Below are 8,686 nucleotides of genomic sequence, written 5' to 3'. Positions count from 1 at the left end.
TGTGAGCCTTGATAATTTTTTCAAAGACTTTGCCAAGGATGGAGGTGAGACTGACTGGCCTATAGTTGCCCGGGTCCTCCTTCCTCCCCTTCTTGAAAATGGGGACCACATTGTCCCTTTTCCAGTCCTCCGGGACTTGGCCCGTGCGCCACGAGCGTTCAAATATTCCCGCCAGTGGCTCTGCAATGATGTCGGCCAGTGCCTTCAGCACCCTCGGATGGAGCTCATCCAGGCCTGCTGACTCAAAGGCATCCAGTTCTTCCAAGTGACTCTGGAAGAGGAGTTGGAAGAGGAGCCCGCCTTTGATATAATACCTAGTGGTTAGAAGACTTGCACAGGAAGTGAGAGACTGCCCCAGGACAAAGGGGTTCCAAACCACATCTGTTGCCTTGCAAAAGAGTATTCTGACCACTACAAACCAAGCTGGGCTGGGCCTTAGGGGCACTCTACGCACCTGCTATTAAATTTATGGTACTTTGCAGACATGAACGAATAGCAGCACAGATAGAGTGAGAAATGCCATGACTGTAACCCTGTAATGACAGCATTCATCTGGGATGCGGAAACCCAGGTCCTGGGTTGAAGAATCATTTGATAAAGTATATAAACAGAACTGGAAGCAGGAGTTCCTCCTCCTAAGTATGTATCCCCATCATTAGGTTAGAACAGTGCCATAATACCATGTCAAGGGTGCTGCAGTGCCTATCCCTTCTGCCAGGAGGAAGGTAATTACTCCTCTTGTCTAGCCCTGGGTGTCATAGGATACCGCTGTCAAGCCGAGCCCCTGGCTTCCTCCGATCCCCCAGCAGCCCCTTCCCTGGTCACCGCTACACTTCCAGCAGTGTGCTTTGCTGTGCATGAGTGCACAGACTGGCAGACATGGGGTTTTACTTTTCAGCCTCTCTGGCCCTCCTCACTACTTCCAGGCTCCTGGGGACAGTGGAATGGGCCACTGATGAATGTCATTCTGGTTGCTAGCATATAACTCACCAGAAGAACAGCTGCACTGGCAAAGGCCACACTTGCCCCTTTGGGTATACACCAAGGACAGGCTGTGAAAGAAGGAGTGCATTTCGGAGTAAAGTCCTACCCCCAGTATTCTCTCCAGGCACCAGCTTGATTTTTAGCTCAGTATTTCTTAATGGAGTGCAGCTAAATTCCAAAACATTATGGAGGGTGCTGTTTGGCTTAAACTGTTGAGAAGCATGGATTACAGTCATGTTTTCACCTTCTGAGCACATCAGTCTTGTATACCTATTGCATAATATTGCAACTTCAGCAAGAGTGGGTAGCTTATCCCATAGTCTGCCAGTTAGAGCACTTTATTCAGAGGTCGGAGATATATGTTTGAACTACACTGGGTTTAAGAGGACATGGAACTAGGAGCTCTCAATTTATGTGCAAATACTCTAACCACTAGGCTATTAAATAAAAGTTGGATATTGTTACCCATTCCTTCTCCAGTTTGGTTTTGAATAGTAGGAGATACAGTGGCTAAGTTTTGTGCTGAATTCAATGATGTCTATGTGCATTAGGCATGCTCTTAGCACAGCTACTGGATTGGACTCCTCAGGGGATTTAGTTGCATGGACCCCAAGGTTGTGAATCCCAGATGGACCCAGATGTGAGATAGGTGGCAAGGCACTCAGTTACAGCTAAGTAAAAAATCAATCAATAAATAAAAATAAAGATTTTATTTTATTAAAAACTCGGATGCAGGCAGATTGCCATGTGCCTTAGCACTTACGAAGGGTTTCTGTGGATTGCTCATTTGGAATCACGGATCTGAACTGCATCTATGTTGCATGGAAATGCAAAATTGCTTTTTTGGATCCGGACTTTCCAATCTGACTTACTATTCACTAAAGACAATGAACCGTTCTGATCTTTTTTGAGATGCGTGGGCCCACAGTGTATGAGCAGTGGATCCCAGTATAAAATCCAGGTTCATGCCTTTTCACTACAACCTGCTTTATACTTTCAATTGTTTCATACTGTTGCTCTCTCTCAAAACTGCAGCACTGTGTATATCAAAAGGTTTCACAATACCTCTCACCTTATAGTGTAGGGAAGGGAAAATAAGGAAACTGCATGATGAATCTGATTGGAGAATAAACCTCTTGTAATTTGTATTCAAAAGTGAAATGATTTAAAGTTAGAGAATGATGCTTTTAAAACAATTTAATATGCCAAGTCTTTGCTGTAAGCTGACAAATAAGATGGAAGAATATGAAGTCTTTTAGTCATATAAAACTGGATACATTCAGGATGAATAAGCTTACTCACTGTACTTGCTACTGTAAAAAGACTGGTGCCAAACATGCTTAATTCTGTTCCCACATAAATCTTTAGTAAAACTCTGTTTCATGTCAGTGGTAGGAGATTTGCTTCAGTACTGAAGACTTTTGAATATCTCACTGTAAATTAACTTTGCATATTATAAAGAAAGCTCTAAATTATGCAATGTAGTGGAAGCTCACTATCTCTTTTCTTTTTTGCTCCCTAGTAGTACCCGAAATGCCGCAAGATTACCATGGGTCCTTGAGGGCAACACCTTTATGGGCCATGGAGCACTCCTGTGTGGTATCTTTCTGTGGCAGTAAGAAAGGGAAAGTGCCTGTGGTATGCAGAAGCTAAATGGATCCAGTGGCCAAGAATACTAGACAAAAAGGGTACATCAGGGTACAGAAGTGGGGGCCACAGAGTGACTGTGACAACACCTGGTTTGAGAGAAAAATTCTATCACCTCATTCTTCAAAGATTATTGGGCGAAGCCTACTCTAGCTTTCCATAAGCCATAAGAATTTTCCCATTGTTTTCAGGGGGTATTTTCAAATAGCAGAATTTTTAAAGCAATACAATTTTAAACATTATGTAAATACGTATGATTTTTTAAATTTCTCCTTCAGCAAGCTATTTTTTCCCCCCATGAGAATCAGTTTACAAAGAGCAAGGAAACTAAATCCACGCAAATTTTGCACTATATACCACTATATACATTGCACTATATAACACTGTAGAATGTCTTACTAAATCTTTATTCTTTACCTTCATTCACATGCTGTAGTTCCCATGACAAGAAAACTAAGGAACTAATATATAAACTACATCTTGGTATAAAACATTATTTGATATACATTAGGCTGCTATATATATTAAAGTCTTGAATAAAACAAATTCACTTTCCACTACGGCACAAAGAAGCCACAAAGTTAATTGGTAATAAAAAAAAAAATCCTACAAAATCCAAATATCATTTTGTCATTGAAAACAAAATGACTTTGGCATAACCCTGTAAAGCAGAGTGTATTGATTTTCAACTTCTATTATTATTGTGCTTTACCTATCTATGATTCTAGGTCAGCTCAATTTTCAGAAAGGCCTTAGGTCAACCCCAGATTTACTCTCAATCGCAGGAGAGAAAAGAGGGTTTTGATGTGCACACACAAAGACCAAATGTCTTAAAGTTATGATGATTCTGACTTTTTTTTCCCTCTTCAGTCCTAAAGAAGAAATTCCTCTGTAGTCTCGGGTCATCTTGCAGCTCTCAATAGCAAAATCCCCACTGAAAGAAATGGTAATGTGGAGCATGGGCCCTTTGGCCATATTGTGAATTCTATACTTGTTCAGTTATCTATTCATGCTAATATTTGTACTAATATTAGACTCTAGAGGCTCTGAGTCTGAGGCCCCTCTATGTCAATTCTTTTCCCCTTTGTCTTTGATGATTCTAGTAACAAATTATATCTAGTGCTTTACTTATTTATTTTACAAATCATAGAAAAACTCTACTTAATATGTGCTGTAGCAATTTTTTTTTGTTTATTTTAAAATGCGTTCCTTCCCCTTCCCCAACCATTTCTGCCTTTTTCTCTCCCTCTCTATTCCTTATAGATAAGTATAAGTGAGCTCAAACTTAGGATAAGCTTTAAACATTTGTATTTTGGTAGCAAGATTTTGCTTTTGGATATATTGTATAATTATTAGGTTTGTATTAATTTTTACTGTTGTATATTGTATTATTATCATTTTTGTATTAATTTTTATTGTTTCATATGGATATTGTATGGTTTAGGCCTGTGTTTGTAAGTGAACCAAAGTCATGTCAAGTTTCCATTTTATATTTCAAGCCTCCATCTTGTGTCTTTGCCTGGGCATGCCATGTTGCAACAATATGATTCATTGTACCCCTCCCATGTAAATTGGTTCCCCGATGAATGAGAGTGATTGGGAATGATTGAAATACAATGGTAGCAGGTCTCTACTGAATGGCCTGTAATAACTGGGCCATCAACTCGCATTGATTCATCCAGGAACCACAGACCTCACCTAGGAACAAAGACAAGACCAGCATTTGAAAAACAAAAGACCCTGCAGAACCAGCAAATCTATCATTGTACCCCACCATTACAGACACCCGAAGCTGCACATCCCTGCATGGAGCTCACATGCTCAGTATGCCAGGGGCTGACCCTTGCCTGGGCATGCCTCCTGTCACTAGGGTCACACACGGTCTGCCCCTATAAAAAGGGGAAGTGAAGACAGACCCAGTGGAAACGCCATTGCCATCTAGACCAGACCAGCTTCATGTCACCAGCTTCATGCCACCCCAGAGGCCCTGCCGGTGACCCCCTCTGGACAACACCAAGCTGAAGGAGACCCCAACTGGCCATTGAGGATCAACTTCCAGCCTGGGATAGGTAGATATTACCTGCACACCTCCTCCTACAATTTGGACTCTCTCTCTCTCTCTCTCTCTCCTCCTGGACTTCAGTGTATTTCAGCCCCTGCACCAAGCCTCTGTAACCCCTGCTGCCATTGTGCGTGCGTGCGTGTGTGTGGGTGAGTGCAAGGGAACCAATTTGGCATTGTGTCACCATCTCCCCTGTTCAAGAAGACCACTGTCATTTGCAACCCTGAGCTGGGTCATGTTTTACTGAATCCCAGTCCCTTCCTTATCTTAAATTCCAGCCTCATTCTCTCTCTCTCTCAGCTCCAGTTCCCACCCCCTCTGATAGTTTCCCGATCTCCTCCCAATTCCATCTCCCCTTTTCTACCACCTCTCAGCCTCTCCTTGCTTTCCTGCTGTCCCTGCTGCCAGCTCCTTTTCCTGTGATTTTTCTGCTGTCTTCTCTCTGTTTTCAGGCTTTCCCCGCACCTTCTGTAATCCTCCCCCCCACCCCCCCTGTAGCTTCCCAGCTCCTCTTAGCTGTCCTGCAGCTTTCTCCAGCTTCCAGCACCTACTGCTGCTCCCTGAAACATCTCTAGCTGCCCCGGAGCCATCCTCTGGCTCCCCATACCCAGAGCCCCTCTTTAACATCCACACTTTCCCTTAGTCCCATTTTCCCTGTCCCCATCTACCTTTTCAGGCCCCCGTAGCTCTGGCTCCAGTCCTAGACTCTGTGCCGTATGCTTCCCTGTTGTCTTTTAATCAATTAAAATCAATTAACCTAAAGTTACCCCCAGCCTCAGTTCTTCAGCCCAGGCCCCTGCAGTCTACTGGTTCTAATCCCGGTCCTGGTAACTTTAACTCTCTACACTTCTACTTTCTTACCTTAAGCTTTCCCCAGGTATCCGAAGTACACCAAGCACAAATATACATAGATACATATCACAATACCCAACTTAGGAACTCACTTGTGTGTATGTGTAGGTGGGTGGTATGTGTATAAATTAGTGAATACACACACATATATATATCATTCTGTGTGTGTGTGTGGTATATGAATTAGTAATCCACATATGTGTATTGAATGTGCAGGTGTTGGTAACTGGTAATTGATTCTGTATAAATGTGGTGTGTGTAGCGTGTATGGGCTTAAACTGGTGATAGGTGTGCATGAACCTAGACTATTTATTTTGAATGTGTGTGTATCTGAGTTGCTACTGTGTGTGTGTGTGTCAATGTCATTGTGTGCATGATATATGAATTAGTGATCTGTGTCTAATTTCCAGGGTGTATAGTGTATGTGCTTGAATTGGTAATAGGTATGCATGTGCCTAGTCTGGTTTGAATGTGTATATGCCTGAGCTGGTAGGGTGTGTGTTTATGTACCTAATTGATTTGTGTATTTGTATATGTGCAATTGTGTTACACCCTCCTGTCTAACAGCGCAATATTGAGATCCTGAAAGTTGTCCTGACCCCACAGGGCAATAGTGCTGTACATTAAATCATTGATATTCAGATGATAGATGTCATACAGTTTTAAGTCCAAAGTTCTTACATTCAAAAGCTTTCTAACTTTATCCCAACCATATAGTTGGTCCAATAAAATATATCACCCGCAACAAGCCTTGCCTGTGGCATAATTCCTGGCTACAACCTCACTCTAACAGAACCATGACATAAAACCTCATTTAATCTTGAAGTAAAAGATGCTTGATGCAATCTGAGGTTAAAAACACCCCTCTGCCCCCCCCTCCACCAAAAAAACCTGAGCCTTGCATGCTTCTATCTGTCAAATGTCCATGATTTATACTGCTGCTTTTTTCCAACACAATGTACGTTATGTGGGAAACCTGTTTATATACTGACAGTCTGTCTCAAGAGTTATTATAAACCTGTCCCTGTATTAGACACGTTCATTATTTCTTTTAGAATGACAATAAAGCAACCTATTAAAACTTATTTCTGCTTATTAAAGTGGAAAACCATACTTCTTTGACTTAGAATAATAAAGATAACTCTTGTGCTGTCTGCAAGCGAAGGAAAGGTTGGAAAGAGATTTCTCTTGCAAAGCGATCTCATTATAACTCAATTATAATTATTATGATAGCTTAAGATGAAAATTAACTTAATGGTCCTGATGCTGATTTCATTTAAACAAATTTAAGATGGGGATGACTCTACTGGCTTCAATGGTGTTGCTCACGATTTAAGAATATAATCAGAATTAGACCTACTGTGATGACTACAACCAGCATTAACATGTGTGTGTATATGTTTGTGTAGGATATTTTGTAAGCATCCTAAATATTCATAAGATCTTCTGTATAGTACTTAATGCCATGTTTTGCTAATCTTGCTTACTATTTTAGAGGGTGGCTCTGCTATTTAACTCTTTCTTTAAACCTGTAACTGGAAGCCAGGCAGAAGATGCATGGTAAAGTTGCAGGCACAAGTTGATCAACACATTTGAATTAGAAACAGACATTGTATTTGTCCTGGGACCAATTGTGCCTTTGTTTGGAACAGAAAAGTCCCATTGCTGAGTACACACACTGAGATTCCAACAGGCTTTTGTGATTGACTGGCAAAAAAGTGGCAGTGTCAGGACAACTGTTTAGACTAAGTGCAACATCCTGGGACAAGCTGTTAACACTTCCTATCCCCTGAATATTTTTAGGACTTGTCTCAGAACAGATATGGACATCTGACCAATCACATTGTGTCCCAGGGACAAATGTAGCATCTGTAGCCTGAGAGAGACAGAAGTTTCTTTTCTACTCAGTCCCATTTCATTGTTTGAACATCATGACTGGGCCTGATTCTATCACTTAGTCTGCGACTTTTATACTTTTATACTGACACACAGAATGAAAAATTGAGTAAGAAGTGATTAATCACCTAAACACACGTGTAAATTTGAGCATGGAAATAGTCCCACTTACAGCTACATAATTAAATGTAGTCATTCAGAAGAAATATTTTTCTGACTATCTTTTCAGCTGCAGCTCTTATCATACTAAAAGTGATGGTAGAGGCAGGATTCTGGGGATCTAACCACAACTACATCACAGAGCTCAGATATTTTGGCTTTGACCTTTGGTTTTTCTCTCACTGGGCTAATGCCCCGGAAAGAATTGGATGCTGGTTCCTGTCCCCGTGCCCAGTAACATAACAAAGAAGTTTGGGGGGGAGAACAGGGCACCAAGCTTGGGCACTGACCTGCAGGTGTGGGGAGCAAAAAAAGAGACCCAGCTACCACCATTATTCTACCAGCATAGCCACTGACACTGCCTCCTGGCATACTCAAGGACCCAGTTACACCTAATGAAATATAAGGGCACTGGAGTCCCCCAGGGCTCAGTCCTGGGGCCTGTACTGTTCAACATCTTTATCAGTAATCTGGATGTGGGTGTGGAAAGCACGCTGTCCAAATTCACTGACGACACCAAGTTGTGGGGTGAGGTGGGCACGCTGGAGGGGAGGGGCAGAATCCAGCTAGATCTAGACAAATTACAGAGGTGGGCGGATGAGAATAGGATGGAATTCAATGCAGACAAGTGCAAGGTATTGCATCTAGGGAGAAGAAACCAGCAACATACCTATAGGCTGGGGAACACCCTTCTTGTCAACACAGTAACAGAAAGGGATCTTGGAGTCATTGCTGACTCCAGGATGAACATGAGCCACCAATGGGAGGAAGCAGTCAGTAAGGCTAACCACACTGTGTCGTGCACTACAGATGCATCACAAGCAGGTCCAGGGAAGTGATCTTTCTATCCCTCTATGCAGCATTGGTCAGGCCACAGTTGTAGTACTGCATCCAGTTCTGGGCGCCGCACTTCAGGAGGGATGTGGCTAGCATTGAGAGGGTCCAGAGGAGGGCCACTCGCATGGTCAAGGGGCAGCAGGGCAGGCCCTGTGAAAAGAGGCAGAAGGGCCTGAACCTATTCAGCCTTCACAAGAGAAGGCTGAGAGGGGATCTGGTGGCCATTTACAAACTCACCCGAGGGGACCA

The sequence above is a fragment of the Alligator sinensis genome, unplaced genomic scaffold (assembly GCF_000455745.1).
Source record: "Alligator sinensis unplaced genomic scaffold, ASM45574v1 scaffold600_1, whole genome shotgun sequence".
NCBI lineage: Eukaryota > Metazoa > Chordata > Crocodylia > Alligatoridae > Alligator > Alligator sinensis.
The sequence above is the reverse complement of the archived record's forward strand: the minus strand, read 5'-3'. Positions refer to the sequence as shown.